The sequence below is a fragment of the Miniopterus natalensis genome, chromosome 4, assembly GCF_054644295.1.
Source record: "Miniopterus natalensis isolate mMinNat1 chromosome 4, mMinNat1.hap1, whole genome shotgun sequence".
Classification (NCBI taxonomy): Eukaryota; Metazoa; Chordata; class Mammalia; order Chiroptera; family Miniopteridae; genus Miniopterus; species Miniopterus natalensis.
Window position 1 is genome coordinate 46,300,976 of NC_142084.1, and position 19,703 is coordinate 46,320,678.

Consider the following 19,703-nt stretch of genomic DNA (forward strand, 5'->3'; position numbering starts at 1 on the left):
AGCAGGTTTGCAATGTTTCAATGTGCAACTTGGAGTTGAATACACTGAGATCCTGATTTTGGTGCCTGATTTTATTGCCTCTAGAGCCTTGAACCACTTCTGTAGTTTCTGGGCCTCTCTCATAACTTCTTTGCTAACTGTAAATAATATCCCCGTCTTGCAGGGCTGCTGTGAGGATGAAGTGAAGAAAACGAAGTGTCTAGTGATGTGTCTTGAATGGGAGAGTGTTCAATAAAAAGTAGTTCTCGCTTTTTCTCTTCAACTCTTTTTGGAACTTGTCCATTTCATAAAGTGAGATGCGGAAGGAGGCTATTCCCATCAAAAGTCTTAAGGACATGTAAGATCTAGCTGGGAGAAAAAGGAGGGTTTGGGAATCTTCGTGGAGACCCAGGAATTCCTTGGGAGATGTTGGAATCTAGGCTGCTTATTTTGGATCTTATACTCTCTTTGTGGAACAAAATCCATTCTGGTAAACCTGGTAAAATGAACACACCAGGATTTACTTCTACATGCATGCAGCAGGATGCTTCTGCCAAATTCCTATAGCATTTAATGGCAAATAGCAATATAAATCTTTTTTCAGATCAATGAGAATACTAGGCCTCCTAAAAGTCCTGGTCCTTAGGCAAGAAGAAATAGATCTGTTGTCAATTTAGGGTTATGGAGTCAAGATTATAAACAATGATTATATTTTAAAGTCCTTAAACAGCACAGTGCAGAGTGGCTTTGGTATAAATTTTTAAGACAGTTGACCACCAGATCCCTACTCATTCCCTCCAAGTGACACAATGACAAAATGTTTACACACTTAACAATTTGAATCACATGCAAAAGAAATATGAAGTCTAAGTAAATAAATTTTATTTCTTTTCCCCCTGAAACCAGTGCAGCATTACTCACCAAATTATATTTCTGAAAGTTTTGAACGATCTAGGTTTTAATAAAAAAGCCAAACATCTCTGATAATGAATTTTAAGCCAGTGGAAAATTGAAAGAATCAAACTTCAAAACTCTCAGCAAGAAAGTTTTGACAGGAAATGCTAACAGACCCACCGCTGGGTGATTCTATGATAAACAAATGAACTCTCTCCCAAATGTGCCTTAATTCCAGTTACACCCATTGGCCAGTGCCATTAGTGGCCAAATTCTGAGGCTGCGGCCACTAGACACTGATGAGAAAGGTGCCAGAAATAATAAGCTGGAAGCTTAGGCAAAACCCAAGAGGAAATACTTGATGTCAGATATGAGCTTGCCATTGTTTTGAGGGAACATAGATGGAGGAAAGAGTAAGTGCCTGTGTGTTTGAGACTTGATGTATATATGCTGACTATCAGGAAGAATCTTATTTTCCCTCGCTACTCACAACTGCCAGGAGATCATCTTTTTCTGATATTTACTTTCATGGTGACATTCATCTCCAGGCTGGTATCCAGAGTTATTCTAGTGTTAAGAATGTTTTTTAAAATCAGAATTATATGAAATAATAAAATATTAGACATGTTTATAAACATTAGCCAGGATCACTTCATAAATTATGACACTGTATCCACTCATGGGGAATGCATTTTGCTAGAGGGGACAAATAACCTCATATGCCACCCATGCTAACCTCAGTTTTTGCCATCCTTAGGGTGGAGTAGGGAGGCAGCAGAGAGAAAATTACAAAATACATGCACACCCACTCTCCTTACATGCTCCATGGCAGTCCTATCAAGGTGTCTCCAAAAATACTATAGCTGAGTCCTACAAAGAAGCATAAGACCAATAAAGTAGTTCCTTTCAACAACTAAAAGCCATATAGACTCTGGAAAATCAGTAAATGTTAAACTGACCTAGAATCATGTAGTTTCTGGACTTGGCTTTTCCTATTTAGCAAGCCAAAAGGCAATTTAATTTGCCATTTATAAGACTTTGTACAGTGGTGCCAATTCCATCTGAACTGTAACATAATATTTATATCCCCATAGTACCAATGGCAACCACAGAATTATAGAGCCAAGAGGGACTCAAGAAACGGTAATAGTGGGTAGATACAATTTAATGAGTATTCAAAAGTTATTAGTCTATATCTATTATGTGCCAGATCCTGGAATTACAGAAATAAATGTCACCCTACCCTTAGGGAGCTCACAGCCTAGAAGGAAGAAAGATTCATACAGAACAAAGTATACTACATTATAACTAGGCTCACCAATAAAACACAGACATAGGAACACAAAGGAGGTGAATATGTGTGTGTGTGTGTGTGTGTGTGTGTGGTTGAGCCACAACTGCTGTTAACACACTGGTAGGTGAAGCTGATCACTGGCCTGGCTGGCTGTGAGGATGGGCTGCGATTGCCCCTTTCCAGAGAAGGTAGATTTTTGTTCAGTTGGGAAAATAAGATATATGCCATCTAGCAGAAAGGTGGAGGAGAAATACACAGGGAGGAAGGCCAGAGGGAAAAGGTATTCCAAGAACAGGAAACAGTAAGGCCAAAACAAAGAAACAAGCACAGAGGTGTTAATGTCCATGTCGTATGTATGCAACACAAGTAATATCTGGAGTACATGAAGCACAAGGTAGGCAGCAGAGAAATGTTGCTTGACCGCTTTACTAAGAGGACAGACTTGATCCCAGGAACCACAGGTGATTTTTAGCAAAGGAGCAGCATAGTTTTATGTGAGCTTTAAAACATGAACTCTGATGGTAGCATAAAGGATGGGTTGAAAGGGAAAAGTGGGGAAGGGTCTCTGAATATAACTAAGGGGAACGCAAACTATGCTAAGAGTTCCTATCAGTTCTAAATCGGAGAATGATTGAAAATTCACTAAGGAGGGGCAGATGGGATCTTAAGTTCCTTTTACCTTGATCCCATGGTTCTTGTTCTTTTTTTTTTGTCTGGTTTAACATATTGATAAAACGTAAGGTGAAAAGTTACACAGGTCCAGTAAAAGTGCAGTATCATGTTTAAGAGCATAGTTGGCTCATTTTTATCCTGGCACCCCGGCTATCTGCAGTGTTTGTGTGCAAGGCCTGTAGTCAACAGCAATGAGGGGGATTTAAGGGGAAAGACTGTCATAGAAAAACCACAGGAAAATGACATAGCTGCTTAACGAAAGACTGTTCTCAGCAGAGCTTTGTTATTGTGAAAAGTTTGAACAGAAATGCAATCCTATGAATCTCTGGTATGAAACAATTTGTCAAATACCCAACAGCCAGCTCAACTGTTGGATTGGGTTGGATTGTAGCTGCCAGGGTAGCTGCCGCCCAACAGCTGCACTTCCTGCTTCCACTTGTAGGTCCCAACAAGAAACTTTCTTTGTGGAGGCAAAAGGTTGCTTCATGATTTAGGGACTCTGGGGCTATCTCCTTGTATTTATTCTCTGATGGTTTTGCTCAGCCTCCTGCTTGCCTGCCTGTCTCGTATATTTCTGGGATCCTAATCTGACCACACCTAGTCAAGATTCCTGCCTTACCCACATCTGGCTCTCTCATTTGTAATTTCTTAGCCCAGGCCCCAAATCTAGAGTTGTTCATGCTTCTGGTATAAATATGAAAATGGCTCAGAGATAAAAAAAAATAGAGAGAGACATATAAAGTGAGCTTTTAATGGTATGATTTTAACTAAAAACACTTAAAGACACAAATATGACTGTTTTTTACCTTCTATATTTGAGAATCATACTTAGAAATATTTCCAGTTGTTCTGAAATGTTTTGCTAATATTCACTGTCTCTATTATAAATGATGTCTGTCTAGATTTTTTCTTTTTCTTAGCTTAATAAAATGAATGAAATAGATTTGTCTGAAGTAAATAATAAATATCTGATTATTAAAGAACCTGATAGAATCTTAGAATTGGAAGAGTAGAGGCCATCAAGTATGACCTATCTCCCAACACATAAATATATTCTATGAAGTCACTGACAAGTACTTTCTCAGTTTCCACTGGGATGCTATCATTGATAACAGTTCACTGCTACTTAAAGAACCCCTTTCCAGCCCAGCTGGTGTGGGTCAGTTGGTGAGTGCTGACCCATGCACCAGGAGGTCACTGATTTGATTCCTGGGCAAGGCACAGGGTTTTGGGCTTGATCCCCAGTAGGGGGCCTGCAGGAGGCAGCCAACTGATGTTTCTCTCTCATCAATGTTTCTGTCTCCCTCTCCCTCTCCCTTCCTCTCTCTGAAATCAATAAAAACATATTTTTAAAAAAATTTAAATAATAAAAAAATAAATAAAATAAAGAACTCCTTTCCATTTATTACCTCTGATGGATAGAGAGGCCCAACTATGTGGAGCTCAAACATGTCTTCCAATCATTAGTCCTGTTCTACTTGTTAAAGCCCATAGAGAAAGTGGCTCTAATATACACAAAGAGATGCTGATGTACATATAAGCATACACATAGAGATAGAGAGAGATAGAGAAAGATAGAGATAATGACATAGTATAAATATACATCTTAAGAAAGTAACAATAATCATGTAAATTTATATTTTTCTGAGTTCAATATGTCCTATTCCATCAACCATTCTTCATAAAATAAGGCTTATAAATTCTCCCCATCATGGACACCCCTCCTGTGGAAACATCATTTTGTCAATGTCCTTTTTAATATTTCCAGAGTATTGTGAGAACATCTGGAGATGATACTTCTGCTAATGCTATGTAAGATTTATTTTTTTCAACATCTGTGTCACACTGTTGACTCATTTTAAGCTTGGGGCCAAATGAAACCCTTGGGTCAGTTATTTACCAAACTATCCTCTCTTAAACCATACACTAAATATTTCTCCTAATAACAAACAAATGAGAAAGGAGGTGTAAGGACTGGGAAGGAATTAGTCTAGGCAAGACTCAGCAAATTTCAGAGAAATGTATTTCCATTTGAAATTTTCTATTTCTAAGGCAATCTACCTTTTTTCTATTTGGAAACATCACAAAATTCAATAAGATGGTATTATATATAGTACTTTGAGTTCTGATTGACATTATAGTATGTGTCATAAATATATAACTAATAATGCCAAAAATCTTTGTTTTGAATAATCTTTATCAGGAAATTTAATTAAAAATTGTTACACAGATATTTACTGGATAAAACTGAAACATGTGTGAAGCACTCTTCCATTCACCAAAATACTGTTTATTTTGCTCAATTCAACAGTGTCCTAAAAGGACCAGGGACAAGGCTGGGTGAGTTGAAGGAATTTGGGAATACTGTCTGTCCACTGCATGCTAAAACCCCAGGAACATATTCTAACTACAATTCATATCTCACCATGCTTGAAGTGTGCTCTTTGTGGGACAAATACACGTTACTTCAGCTCTGTTCTTTAAATGCCAACACTTTAACAATATGAATGGGAGCAGAAACTGGTTTCTGTAAGTGGGCCAAAATAATTATCTTCTCTACTTTCCATAATCAAAAGAGATTGCATAGTACAATTATAAACCTAAAAGACAGAACTTATAGTTCTAAAAGACAGTGTTAGAAAATGTCAATTTCCCAATTTAATTTTCTAAAAGTGTATTGAGTCGTTATGCATAAAAGACTTGTAGCTACTGAACACTGTGATTTCCGTTATGATAAAATATCCCATGGTGAAGGACAGATATATTTTTCACATATCCAATTCCCATAGCATCTGCTTTTTAAAAGATTCATTAATTTAAGTGTTAAGAAAATACTAAGATTTGGATGCATAATCTTAAGCACTTCATTAAAACATTTGGCTCATTTCTGAAACTGGATTTCATTGAAAAACCTACTTACTTCCTCCAGGAAAATAAAATTTAAAAAATTCCCCTCCCAATATTACTTTCCTTTTTTTCAAAAAAGAGATTTCCTTTAAGAACATGGAATCTCATGGTCTCATGCCCCTGGTAAATTCTCTGTCCAATTACCTATCATTGCCCAGCTGTGATTCACAGCCTGAATTTAGATTTAGTGACTAAAAAAAATTCACACCCACAACAGTTCAAATGAAACAGGTCAGAGGGACAGAGCATGGATAATTCTGAGCACACAGATGTTCAACAGAGACAGTTCAGAAACCAGCACAGATATCACTGCATTTGCAATCCCAGCGCACTGCAGCCATGAACAACAGAGAAGCCATTAAACAATGTATGTTCACTTGTTTGTTCTGGCAGGCAACATTTATGTTCACTGTGGTTGTTTTTGTGATTACGCCACAGTTTTACCAAGTCATAACTATTACAAGCTGCTTTTTAGACCCTAAAGGATCATCTTGAGAAGGAATTAGTTGGAGATTTAATAATAAAAAGACTGTAATGGGGTTTCCTTTCATGGTCCTAGTCATCACTACTATTTTACTGTATCACTTTATAAAAATATAAATTTGAAGACAATAACCCTTTCACCAAAAGTAATTTGCTTGAGAAGCCAAGTGCTCATCACAGTGCTATGAGTTTTATGCAAAAATGGCAAAAGGAGGAAATAGAACAAAGCAGAGGAAATATTCAAACTGGTTACAAAGGAAGGCCGTGTCAAATGAGTGTGAAGTCAGAGTTCAGCAGAGCCACTTGTGAACAGAAATCAAAGGTAACCTTTCTAGACTGAGGTCACCTATCTTACCCAAGCTCTGGCCACACAGTGGAGACTCTGGGAGACCTATGGCTGAGGGTCACCTTCAGATTGTTAGCCTCCACAGGAAGACAGAGATTTCATACGTCCAGCCACTAAGCAATATTGATTGTGTAAGTTGCTATGCTAGATGCTCTGAGAGATGCAAAGATCAGTCAGACTTCTGTTCTGAGTCCTATGCTCAAAGTGTCTAAATGAAGAGATAAAACAGGTGCATAAATAACAGTAATACAGGGTAGAATCTGACAAGAACCAAGGGGCATAATTTGCTGTGGAAATTGAGAAAAGGGAAGGGGCCATTGCAGCAGAGACAAGAGGAAAAATCAATGAGAAGGGTCAGAGATGGCGTGAGGGAGGAGATGGCATTTTCTAATGCCATCAGTAGTTGGCAAATCAGTAGTTGACCTATTCATAAATATTTTAACACGCTTCTCCAGGTTGTTCTGGAGGTCTCTTCATGGAAAGACAGATAAAAACACAATATGGGCTTAATCAATGTAGAGCAATGTTTGGTAATAGAATCACCATTTGTTGATAGAGGTTTAATTGAACAACTAGAAAACACATAAGTCCTTGATAATCATCTCGCTGCACTGTCCACTGTGGTAGCCATCAGCCACATTTGGTTATTCATATTCAAATTAATTAAAATTAAATTTAATTTCATATTCAGTTCTTAAGTGTACTAGCTAAATATCAAGTACTCAGTAGCCATTTAAGACCAATGGCTACCATATTGGACAGGGCAGATATAGAACATTTCCATCTGGCAGAAAGTTCTACTGGACAGCACTGAAGGAAGAATATCAACATTATAAAAACTATGTACTTTGTCACTGTAATTTTCAGGTACTTCCACATGAACAATTATGTAATGCCACAACTTAGATTAAAATTAGTTACAAGTACCATTAAGAAGATGATGGAGGCCTAGAAAAATAATTAAAGTGACACTGGATACATATGAAATCCTTTGAATTTTCAAAAACTCCCATTTACTTTTGACAACATTTTGAGAGAAAAATAAACATATCAGTACCCAAGAAGGGGAGAGGGGGCAAGATAGAGATCAGAAGTGGGGGGAAAGACAACTAAAGAAAAAGCAAAATGGGTAAGCTAGGTAATATGAATTAGCAAATAAAAAAAAGGGGGGTAATAAGATACACTATTTAGTTAAGTGTCAGAAGTGATTTTTTTAAACTGGAAATGATAGAAACAGAGAAATACTCTGGGGAAAGAGAAGAAATATATTCGGAGTCCATTGTCCACATTACCTAATTCTCTGGATAACCTAAATCATCCACAGGAAGGCCACTTCCCCTACAAAATTTCTCTTGTACACAGTACTTGTTATAAATTTGTCCGCTTATTTTTTTTTAATTAACAGACTATCCATATGCAACTTTAATGCTCTATTGAAATTAGTCTTTTACCCTCAACATTATAAATTACAATTGTAAAGCACCATGGGATTAAAATATTATGTCACAGATCAGTGGAAGTTTTCTTAATGATTCATAGCAAAATACGATCACCTGAAACTAACCAGAAGTATCCTATTGGGAATTCAATGAAGGCATAATAGTTTGCCTCATTTATATCTCTATCCTAATTAAAACAAACTTTGAAAAAAAAGCCTAGGATTAAAAGATATTTTAGATAAGCAATACTCTGTACTTCTGACATTTGTGGAGATGAGGAATGTGTACTTAAGTTTCTTTAGGAAACCAGTAAATGATCTTTCTAAGAGAATGAACTAACTGTCCTCTTACTGAGAAATTTGTGTTAAAGAAGAATTATGTGCATTTGGAAAAGAAAACCCAGGGCACATAAGCTCTAATGACATGCTCCATGCTTTTTAATTAATGGAGGTGTGACTTATTTAAAAGAAGAGGGTCACAATTCTAAGCTCCTTGAATAAGTAAAAACATATTTTGATGTAAGGGGCCATAAGTAATATGGAAAGTTTATGGTTTAAATATGATCTAAGGTCATTTATTACTTTTCAATGTATGTTCTCATAACAGGATGTTTTCATATTTAAAAGTAACACCATATGAATAATCAATTACAGAAATAGTGTTTTATGAAAATTGGGGGGTAAAAGACCAAATATTACAACTATTACATATTTTGTATTGAATAGGGATTCTAAGTTTCCAAAGTTCTTTTTACATACTATTGCTTGATTTAATCTTTAAAACAATAATAATCTGGAAATCATTATTATATCCTTTCTGGGTTTAAAGAACCATGAAGATTGGAGGTGTTAAGATACCCCTCCCCAAATCAAGGCAAATGTTTTTGAGTGGGAAGCCCAGTGAACTGAGCTACCAACAGGGATTCTGACCCAGGGTTCCAGATTTTCTTTTGGTAACTCTGTTGTGGTAGGTTTCCAGCTTATCTCTTTCAGGAGCATGGAAGGACTACACTTCACATCCACTTTCAAAGCTGGACAGGACCATGTACCTTGTTTGACCAATGATACAAGAGCAGAAGTGATGTCACATCCTGGAAAAAGTATTTAATTGCCAAAGCAAGACACTCCGGCCTTCCCTCCCCCTTCACATGCTGACATGCACATGCTACACTGAGCCTTCCCATGGAAGTCAGCTGTCCCAGGCCCAAAGCAGGAACTAACCATTCATTGTGTTGAGTGTCTGAGATATTTTAACTGTATATTACCATAGCCTAACATAGCCCACCTGGCTGAAACATTTTTGTGCTGTTTGAAACCTGAGCCCCAATTCTGTCACACATCTAAAATGCAGCCCTTTCTTTCAATTACTATTAAAAATGTTTAATGGATGCTTTGGTCCATTCAAAACACATTAAAATCCTCTCTAGTCTTTCTATTCCCTCTACTTTTTAAAGCAACTCCATTTATTTCCATTCAATTTTAAGAGACCTTCTTAGCACCAAATGTAAGCAACCATGTTTTCCTTTTGTCCTGGTAGACAATGAGTATTCCTGGGTTTTCCTTTCTTCTCTCTTACTATATTCCTTCTTCTATTTGCTAGAACATAGGCTTGGCTGTTCTGTAGCTACCAGCCCTTAACATGGGAAAAAACAAACAAACAAACAAACAAAAAAACAAAAAAACACCTCTGCCACTAAATTGTCTTATAGCGGGTATTTTTAAAATAAAGCAAAACTGCAGCTGAGATCATATGGGTGCTTTATTAATCAGGACTCTAACTCAAACTGTTAGCATAGGTAGCTAGATAGTATTAATACAGGAAGGGAGCAGATGGAATCAGACATTAAGCCTAGTCTACCAAGGAGCTGAATTGGACATTAAGCCTGCTTCACTAGGAAGTTGCAGCATTTGTAGGCTCCCCAGAGGACCCCTGCATCCTCCACAAAAGGGACTTAATCCCCAAACAATCTCGAAGTGGGTAGGAAGAATCGCTTTCCAATCTTCCCAGGGGCCAACCGGTCAGGTAGCCAGATTATCAGGGGAGGAATAAAGCAGTGGGGAAATTCCTTTCCTAGGCACATGCCCAATAGAAACCAAGGTGGCCATAGGGAGGTAAGCACATGCACAGTAGAAATCAAATGAGGAGAAGACAAAACTTTGAGGCATGCACAGCAGGAGCCAACATGGTGACCCCAAAGGGGAGGCAGCTAGGTTGGGGAAAGGATCAGACTGGATAAGGGAAGATCCAGAAGAGGGGTTGGTTAGGGGGAGGGCTCAGCACAAGCCTGCAAAGGGCCAGGAAATAGATTGTTGAGTTTGAAAGAAAGCTTACCCCTTCCCAAAGTCAAGGAGATATAATCAAAACTTTAACAGTTTCCCTTTTAAGTTTGCCCGTTCTTTTATACGTACTCTCTGCCCATAGCAGCTGTGCAGCCGCGGTAGATGGAGAAGCCAAGTGCAGGTCCAAACACAGCACTGGCCATGGCTGGGGTGCGATTGGGCCTCGGTAGGGGAGGTGCACATGGGGAAATGCATCTCTGGGCCCTGGCCCTCCTGGGCTTGGTGAGGACAAGTGCAGGTCTGAGGCCCCAGAGGCTGGACTTCTGCAGCAAGGCTGAGCTGAGCCACCTGGTCATGGAAGAGACACCAGGCACCTGAGGACAGTCCTTTGCTTTCGCTCCAGTAACTCTTGCCACAATTGCTCAAATTCTCCTATACATGGGTCCCTGAAATGCTTTTCTCATGACTTCACAAGAACCCATGACTGTGGAAGAACTATTTCCACCAGTAACGTCACTAGATTAGGCAAAGGGAGGGGCTCTACTGGATCACTGACATCAAGAAAGAGCTAAAGAATGAGAAGGTGGCCAGGAGACAGTTGTTTTTTCAGGAAACCTGGGGCCAGGGATAAGATCCTAGCAGCTTCTACTCCTTCCTCTTTATACCTATTTCTCTCTCTGTCCCAACTTCACTCTCCATCACTGTAATCAATTGCTTTCACATGATTGTGACACTCACAATTTCATATCTTACACATTTCTCCTCCTGGAAAATACATTCTGAAAAGTAATCAGGAAGATTTCAAGTTGGCTTACTTGGAGTCATACATCTGTACCTGAACCAACTACTGTGACAGAAAGAAGAACATCATTCTGGCATATGCTTCAGGTCTCCCTCTAGCCATGTGAAAGACTTTGGGGTGGTCCCAGAAATGGGAGGACAGCAAGTTGGGTAGATAATACCAGAGATGCCCACTACAGACCCAATTTTAAAAACCTGCCCTTTTGCCTGGCTGGGCATGGCTCAGAGGTTGAGCATCGACCTAGAATCCAGGAGATTGCGGTTCAGTTCCTAGTCAGGGCACATGCCTGGGTTTCAGGCTCGATCCCCAGTGGGGGGCATGCAGGAGGCAGCCGATCAATGACTCTCTCGTCGTTGATGTTTCTCTCTCTCTCCCTCTCCCTCCCTGAAATCAATAAAGATATATTTAAAATAATAATAATAAATTAAAAACCTGCCTCTTTTGGTAAATTGTTTAATTTGATTCTAGTCTATATAATTAAGAAGTTGAATATAACTGTAGTATGGCTTAACCGCATTAGATTACAATGAATTACATACAGCAACATTCCCATTATAACTACCCTTATCTGAAGGTACCTGTATACTATATACTGGTTCACAATTGCCATATTTACTTTTAAACTAAAAATTAACAGTGAGATCTGGAAACTGACCCAAAATTTGCATAAAGATCAAATGAAGAAAAGCAGTTTAGGCTCTTAGACAAAAATAATGCTGATCCCCTACAGGTTAGATATCCAATGGGAGGACTCACAGCCTAACCTCTTCTACTAACCTTCCTTTTCCTTCTCACATTTCAGCTACCTCTATATTTCATTATGTTGAAAACAATCTCTTATATCACATTGAGAGTCACTTCCTTCAGGAAGTTCTTCTATTCTGTATGGATGGAAAATGTATAGAAAAAAAGAATTGAATTGCCCTGTTACACAAAAATAATTTTTTAAACTTTCCCATTGAACTAATTTATTAAGAATAAAATATAAGTGTTAGAACACAGGAGCTTCTTTGCTATGTTATTTATGCTATGAATTAGTTCCTAGAACCACAGAAGTTCCTGGGTGAACTTCTCTAGGGGACTAGAGATGCTTTTCAATTGGTGGGAGAAGTTTCAAAAAGCTTATTCCTATACCTTTTTAAATCCTAACCAATTTTATGTGTAGCACCATTTTAAGATATTGTGCCCCCCTAAAAATCATATGGCACCTATATACTTAAAACTGGGATGACCATAGCATTTATTATCTAAACTTGCATACTTTTGATACTCAAGAGGGATCTATTAATGATTATGACAAGACAGCACAGTAAACTGAAAAAGTCCTGCCCAAACCAAGTCTTAAAATCACCTTACCTAAAAATGACAATCGATCAATTTGGATTTCTATTATGATCTATTTCCTACTGATATTTAAAAAGAAAAAAAAAAATTCTTTGTCTTGCTCTTTTGGCAAAATGAGGAATGCTACCATTGACATCTTTTTGTGAAACAGTCACATGTAATTGACAAATTTTTAAAGTCTGATTACTTATACAGTCTTAAATCATAGACATAATTTATAATCCATACTTGGGTTTTTTCCCTTTTTTTTTTTAGTTTCTCAACCCAGTTAGAGTTAGCATAATAAGGCCAAAACAAACTGTTAACATTTGGATGTGGTCAAAGCAAACCAAGCCTTGGAACTCCACAAGCAGGGTGGACCACAGCCTCACCTCTCTCCCACGGCTCTGGAGATTTCTAATGGGCAGAGCAAAGCCATAAATCAGACTCTCCTTGGAATCATGATGAGAGGACTGGGACAGTTAATGGCCTACTTTTATTCTCAACAAAGACCTTTCCATCCTGAGTGGTTGAGAGACAATACTTTCAGATTAAAACAGAAAGAAATACATTATCTGAGTGCCACATGCACTTACTATGAAAAAAGAGAAGCAAAATCGTTTTGAAGTCATCATCTTTGCCAGAATGACTTAGGCTTTGAACCTCCATTTCAACTCACTTCCAGTTTCTCAGTCTAGATTGGTGTTTCTTAGCTATGATATCAAATATCTATACATGGTGTTAATGACAACGCAGATTCCCAGTGCTGTGTTTCTGCCCATTAATTCCTGCATTTCCTCTGCACTGCAAAAAAAAATGTGAAGATCAAATATCTCTTAGTATTGATCATGATTTAAATCTTAATAGATGTTTGAAAAATTCTCCTCTCTATCAGTGCCTTTCCCCCCTGGGATTCTCTAAGATTTTCCTACTCTCTATTCATATAGGTACACATTTCACTTACACAGATATGCAGCACATTTTTTATGAACTTTGTGGCCTGTAGCTCATAATTCTGAAGCAATCAAATAGAGATCTTTGACTTTAGGTACATTTGATTACCTTCCTGAATGGAAGGTAAGGAGCATCAGGTAACATTTTAGAACCATGGATTAAAAAATATTCTGGCTGGTAACTGAGTGTGGAAATAGTAAGGCCAATGGTGCAACTTCATGCTATTAAAACTCTATGAGTGATTAAGGATTAGTGCCTTCTACAGGGTCACCACAGTGCTAGATGAAGCCACTTAAAAGTAAATTATGTCACCTTGCAAAGACCAATTTTCCAGTATCCTCGGTGTCTTTCAAAGTGTGATTTATTACCTCCAATAATACTTAAATATAGGGTGAAGTCATTTAATCATTTTTTCAAATAAATTTGTCAGGAAAGTATAAATCATGGCTCAATGAGGGAGAGGAAAGCCCATCATATCCTGCTCTGTAACCACTCAGGGTATGAATCAATTGATCACGCTCAGAATGAATTGAACAGCTTATTGCCTCACTCTGTTAAAAATAACTTTAGTAAGTGAATCGTGTAATTTTTTCATTGGTGTGCAACAGTCTTTTTAAGTTTGTGGAATATGTTAAATGTTAAAGAGTGCCCGGCCGGGCGTGGCTCAGTGGTTGAGCGTCGCCCTAGGATCCAGGCAATCGGGGTTCGATTCCCGATCAGGGCACATGCCCGGGTTGCGGGCTGCAGCCAATCAATGACTCTCTCATCATTGATATTTCTATCTCTCTCTCTCCCCCTCCTTTCCTCTCTCTGAAATCAAAAAAGATATATTTTTTAAAAAAATAAAATAGAGTAAAATATTTTCAAGTGAAAAAAAAAAAGAGTGAGGTGAGCAGACACCCCCACATATATACATGTATATATGTTTATGTATATATATGAATGTGTGTATTTGTGTATATGTCTCTCTTGTGTATTTACATATATAGATATATAGAAATATATGGAATGAATTAATATAGAATTAACAGATATAGATACAGAGAGAATGACTATATAGAGGTATGTGAATAAATTAATCACAGACAATTATAAAAGGTGTTCAGGGTAAAAACAATTATTTACCAGTTAATTATATGATGCATGACAACAAAGTAAGTGAGCCTTTCTCTCCCAAGGCGTGGATCGCTACAGTGCTAAATAGATGAACTCGGTTTTCTACAACTGTAAAGGCTAAATAGCAGATGCTCAGGTAATCACCATAAACTCTGAACCTTATGAAATATAAGGACTTGTAGACACCTGACACATGCAACCTAAGTCATCTCTTCAATAATAAGAGTCGCCCAGCCTTCATTTTAGTTTTAAGGCCTTAGGATTTTTATGTGTTTAAAAAACTGTTCAAATGATAATAAAACTAAGAGCAGAGATGCTTTAACAGTTTGTGTTTCCTCTAAGCATCATGGCTAACTGTGTCTAACCTCCCAAATTAAATTTCATAGAATGAAGCATCTCAAAATACAGAACAGAATCATTTTCTTAAAGATGAGCCAGAGCAGTATGTTCACTGTTCCTGAATGCTGGGAATTCATCTGGGGACATTAACAGTCCATAGTTCAACAACCCTGGCAAATTTTTACTCCTGGGCAGTAGTAAACTTTCACTTTCCTTCTTAGAATATGTTATATCTGAAAATAAAGCATCCCTCAATTTTCACTTTCTTATCTTACTAATAACTCAATTTGAAACAGAAATAAAGAAAAGGAACTTGAGTTGATCATAACAAAAAGGAACAACAGAGAAACAGATACCAAAAAGCCTCTTTTCTTATTCTTCCATTTCAAGTATTACGGGGGTTTTTTAATTCTCATAATACCTTTACAGAATTTGGCTTGTTGTCTAGAATTCAAAAATGGATGAGAATTTATATCCTAAAGCATTGTATACCCACACAACAATGAGATTAGAAAATACTTTCTTACTGCTCTCTGACTCTAAACAATTGAATGTAAGCTGCAAAAACAAGTAAAATAAATTATGAGTAGCAAAGGAGAAGGTAATAAATATCCCGTAATGTAATTATTATAATTTGATTACCTACCTACAGAAAAATGCAAGTTCAAATGTACGATGTTCCTGATGCTGGATTGATAAAAGACTGAAAATTAGTTTTTAATAAAAACTGGTAGTAATTTAGCCCAAGGTATGCCAATGAACTGAATGCATATTATTGAAACTTACAGGGAAATGTTCTCTTGGAAAAAAATACCTCAATTTTTCTAAAAAGTATTTTGCAAACATTTCTCTAAATGTTTTATAATTTGACTCATTATAGAGGCCCTTCAATTCCCCCCAAATTATAGCCAAAACTCAACAACAAAAAATAACTCTTTGGTTGCCAATGCTGAAATTATTTTTCCTGTTCCAACCCCCTTACTATCTAAGTGGCTCCCTAAGGCAAACATTTGAGTGAACACAAAGAGGTTTCCTTTGGATGGAAGAGAGAATTTGCCCAAAATAAAAACTTAATTTCTCCCCAGATCCTTTCCTAGGAATCATATTGTTTCTTTACATAATATGGGTAAGCTCACCTATCTCAATGAACTTCTCATTAATTGATTTGACGGTGTCTATTTCCCCAATTACATTATGGTACCCTAACCCCTTACATCCCTGAGGCTTACAAGTCACCATCCAGCAATTTGAGAATAGAGTGTATCTAAACTCCACTGGGTAACCAGCAACCCCAGCTGAATCAAGGTTCAGTAATAAAATGCATATTTTGTTAGCTAGTACCACTCAGCCTTAGGGAAGAGCATTTTCTTTTCTGTTTCTCCCCCCCACCCCCACCCCCAGTTTACCACACCATAGGAAACGAGGAGAGAAATATTTATCCTTTTGTCCTGAGCCCAGAAAGGGTTTCTAGATCCTTTGTATGCAAAGAGCTCGGCTCCACTATTTAATAATGGTGATCATTATGTACTTAAGAATTTTTTTATTACTCAAATTATTTTTTTTCTTGGCAGAAAATAGGGTTAAAAAATAACCAGAGGATAACATCATCACTATTAAAGAGGCAGCAAAGAGTATTTTCAGCTGTTTTCTGATTTTCACTATTCCTACAAATGTCTCATAAGCCCTATATGGATTCCCCAACATATAAATAAATAAGTATATTTTGAGTAACACTTTAAAGGAGAATATGCTATTGGACTATCCTCTACAACAAAGGAAAAAAGTGTAAAACTTTTTGCATGTGTTTATCAGCAGGGTTGGGGAGAATATGTAGGTCTGGTTTTAGGATTCCCAGATAAGCAAGAGCCTAAGAATCAAGACACATCTAGGTTCACCACAAATTGGTTAAACATCCCCATTTGGGGTTTAGCACACCTGCAGTCATGCCTTGGCTTTGACACTGAACTCACTGTATGGTTTGGGCATACAAAGGGCACAAAGTATAAAAGCTGTGTAAATCCTGAAGACTTAAAAGAGGCTCCTGGTGGCTAACTGGGCTCAAATTAAAAAACAAACAAAAAACCCAGAGCCTAGCAGGGGTTTCTGTACAGGGGCCTCTCACAGAAACTGCACTTCAAGGAAGAGCCTTTGTGCTTGCCTCTGAGATAAACTGCCTGCCTGCACTGTTTCTGCCACCTGAGCCAGGCCTTATTAGGAGTTCCTGCCATTTCATCCAGTAGGACTGAGGCTTTTCCCATCATTGGAGCTGGGCAGTTCTGACCAACCAGGGACCAGGGGCCGAGACTTCTGTCTATATAAGCCAGCTCCCCTCTGGCTTGGGGAGGGAGCTTTCCACCCAAGACTGTGTTTACCTGGGTGGAGCTGAAACACAGAAAACATAACAGGCCTTCGGGGAGCACAGGGGAACAGAGGGGAGTGGACCATGGCGAGCGGCTGTCTAGCTGAAGAAGGGCCTGGCCCCACGGCTGCCTGGTCTGGGGAGCCTCGCGCCTGCAAACAGCCGCCCTGTAGCCCTATCCAGCTGTTCCACAGCAGTGCTATTTTCACAGTGCTGCACTACCTTTGAGTTGTTGGCACTGAGGAAAGTTTCCTTCTTCACCACACCCCAAGTTGGGGATTCCTGTTGGCGCTGAATTGGTGCCAGCAACCACTGGTTGACGGCTCATAGCAGAATTCCTCAGAAAAAGACTGTCTTTTATAAGCAAATCAACTTGATTGTTGACTTTAGTTGTAAAAAGACAGCTCTCCACACCTAAGATGGTTGACGGCTAAAAAGAATCTATTTTTACTGCATACAAATAAATTTGGGTTTTCAACAGTAGCCCAAGAAGGAAGGAATTAGGGCAGCAACATAGAGGAGGGCAGAGCTGCAGAAGGGAGAAAGCGGGGGAGAAGCCAGGCCGGCCAGAGAGCAAGGCCAGGGCCCGGATCTAAAGAGATACACAGGCTTTCAGCAGTGCCCCTGGAAAAAAAGGATGGCTGATGGAATTTTAGAAGCAAAGATGTTTAATATTTACTGTTAAGATTTTATTCAATGTTGGACTATGCCGTACAACCCAAACACCTAAGGAAATAACTGGGTTTTCTTTTGTTTTGTTTTTTTTAGCTCTGAACCTGCTGCCTTGGCTTTGAAATTTTATTTCTTTCTTTTTATAGGTTTTTATTTTTTATTTTTATAGGAAATAACTGTTCTTAAATGTAGTTCCCCTGACCTGTCAAATGACCTACAAATCATCAGTAACATACCTCTTACTATATTATATGAGTGGTGTGTGGGGAAGTGAAGAGTGGCTGCATTCCAATGACATGGAGAAGCAAGGAGGCTGCAGTCAATAACAGCAAGACCCAAGAAAAATAAAAACGTCAAGGAAAGAGGGATTTACAGGAAAAGGTGACTAGGAGAAATTGCCATCAATTTTGTTGGGGGCACATTGGAACTTCAAGCCATTTTTATTTAAATATCAAGGGATCACGTGTTCTCCACAGGCTGAGGCTTGAGGGAATCCAGGCAGCTGGCATCTGGGCTGAAGCATTATTAGCGTTGGGGTGTTGGGTCCAGTTAGCTAGCATTCAATACGTCAAAGCAAAGGCACGGAGTGGGTACATGTAACTATTCTGCAGCTACATTAGCAATGTTTACCTTGAAAGTACACCAGCTACATCTTTTCTCTGCCCACCTGCAGATGAAAGTATAGCTTAAAATAGCAGCAGGCTCATCTCTGATCCAATAGAAAATAAGTGATCATTCAGCAACCACAAGAAAAATAATTTTTTTTTTCAAAGTCTGTCTAGAAGGCAACATCTCTTAAACCCTTTCAGTTACTACACCAATAATAAACCAGATCCATAAATTAATTAACAGAGAGACAACTTTCTCAGCTTGCCTTTAAAATACATATATGTATAATATATATATTTAGCTAAAGATACCGGTTTGTATAGCTGCATACCCTCTGTCTGCAAGAACTTTAAAATGAAGGAAATAATGTTTTCCTATGAAAAATAAATGGTAAATTCAATCCATAATGACTCAAAGCAGAAATAGTGCACAAGTTATTTAAAGAGATGACTAACACACCTAAAACAAAATATTAGCCATGCAGCAAAGAAAAAAGTTTCAAAGACAAAAGTTGTGAGTACTTGCTGGAGCATATGCAGGTAAAATGGTAAGCTATCCTTAAGGTCTCAACTCTGCGGTATCAGGTGCAATTACGCTTCAAGTTGGTATCTTGAAACATTTAAATCATGAACCTAACTTCACATCTACTCATTAAGCAAACTCCTGGGTAGATTTGGCTTAGCATGTAGCTTCCCTATAAGGAGCTAAAATACTAGTGTAGGTTAATAAATTGGCTGTTCTGATTGTACATCAGGGCTTTCAGTTTGTAGGGTAAGTCTCTCCCTGAGAGGCAAAACCTGTTTCAGACAGTTGGGAAACCAGACTGCTGAGTCTAGAGAGCTGAGGGCAAATTTCTGGATCATTACAAATCAACTCAAGTAATAACAGCCCTGAGAAGCATCTTGGGAAATATCCAGAGAACCAATTCCAGGTGCTACCCTCACCTGGAACTTCAACAGGAAAACACCTCACTAATTAGTGATTATTCTCTTAACCTATAATGACTCATATTACTGCTATCAAATATTTTTGTCTAAAATAATTAGAAAATAATAAACAAGTCATATTTCATTTCATGCCACAAGTGAGTTACCAAAAACAACAGAAACTGAGTAGCTAGATTAAAAGCCCTGAAAAACTTAATTCACCCCTTTGGTTTAGTTTGAAAACCAATATTTCTTCATCTGTTACTATGGTACAATTTAACTACTTGTGATAATATAGTAAGTTTAGGTT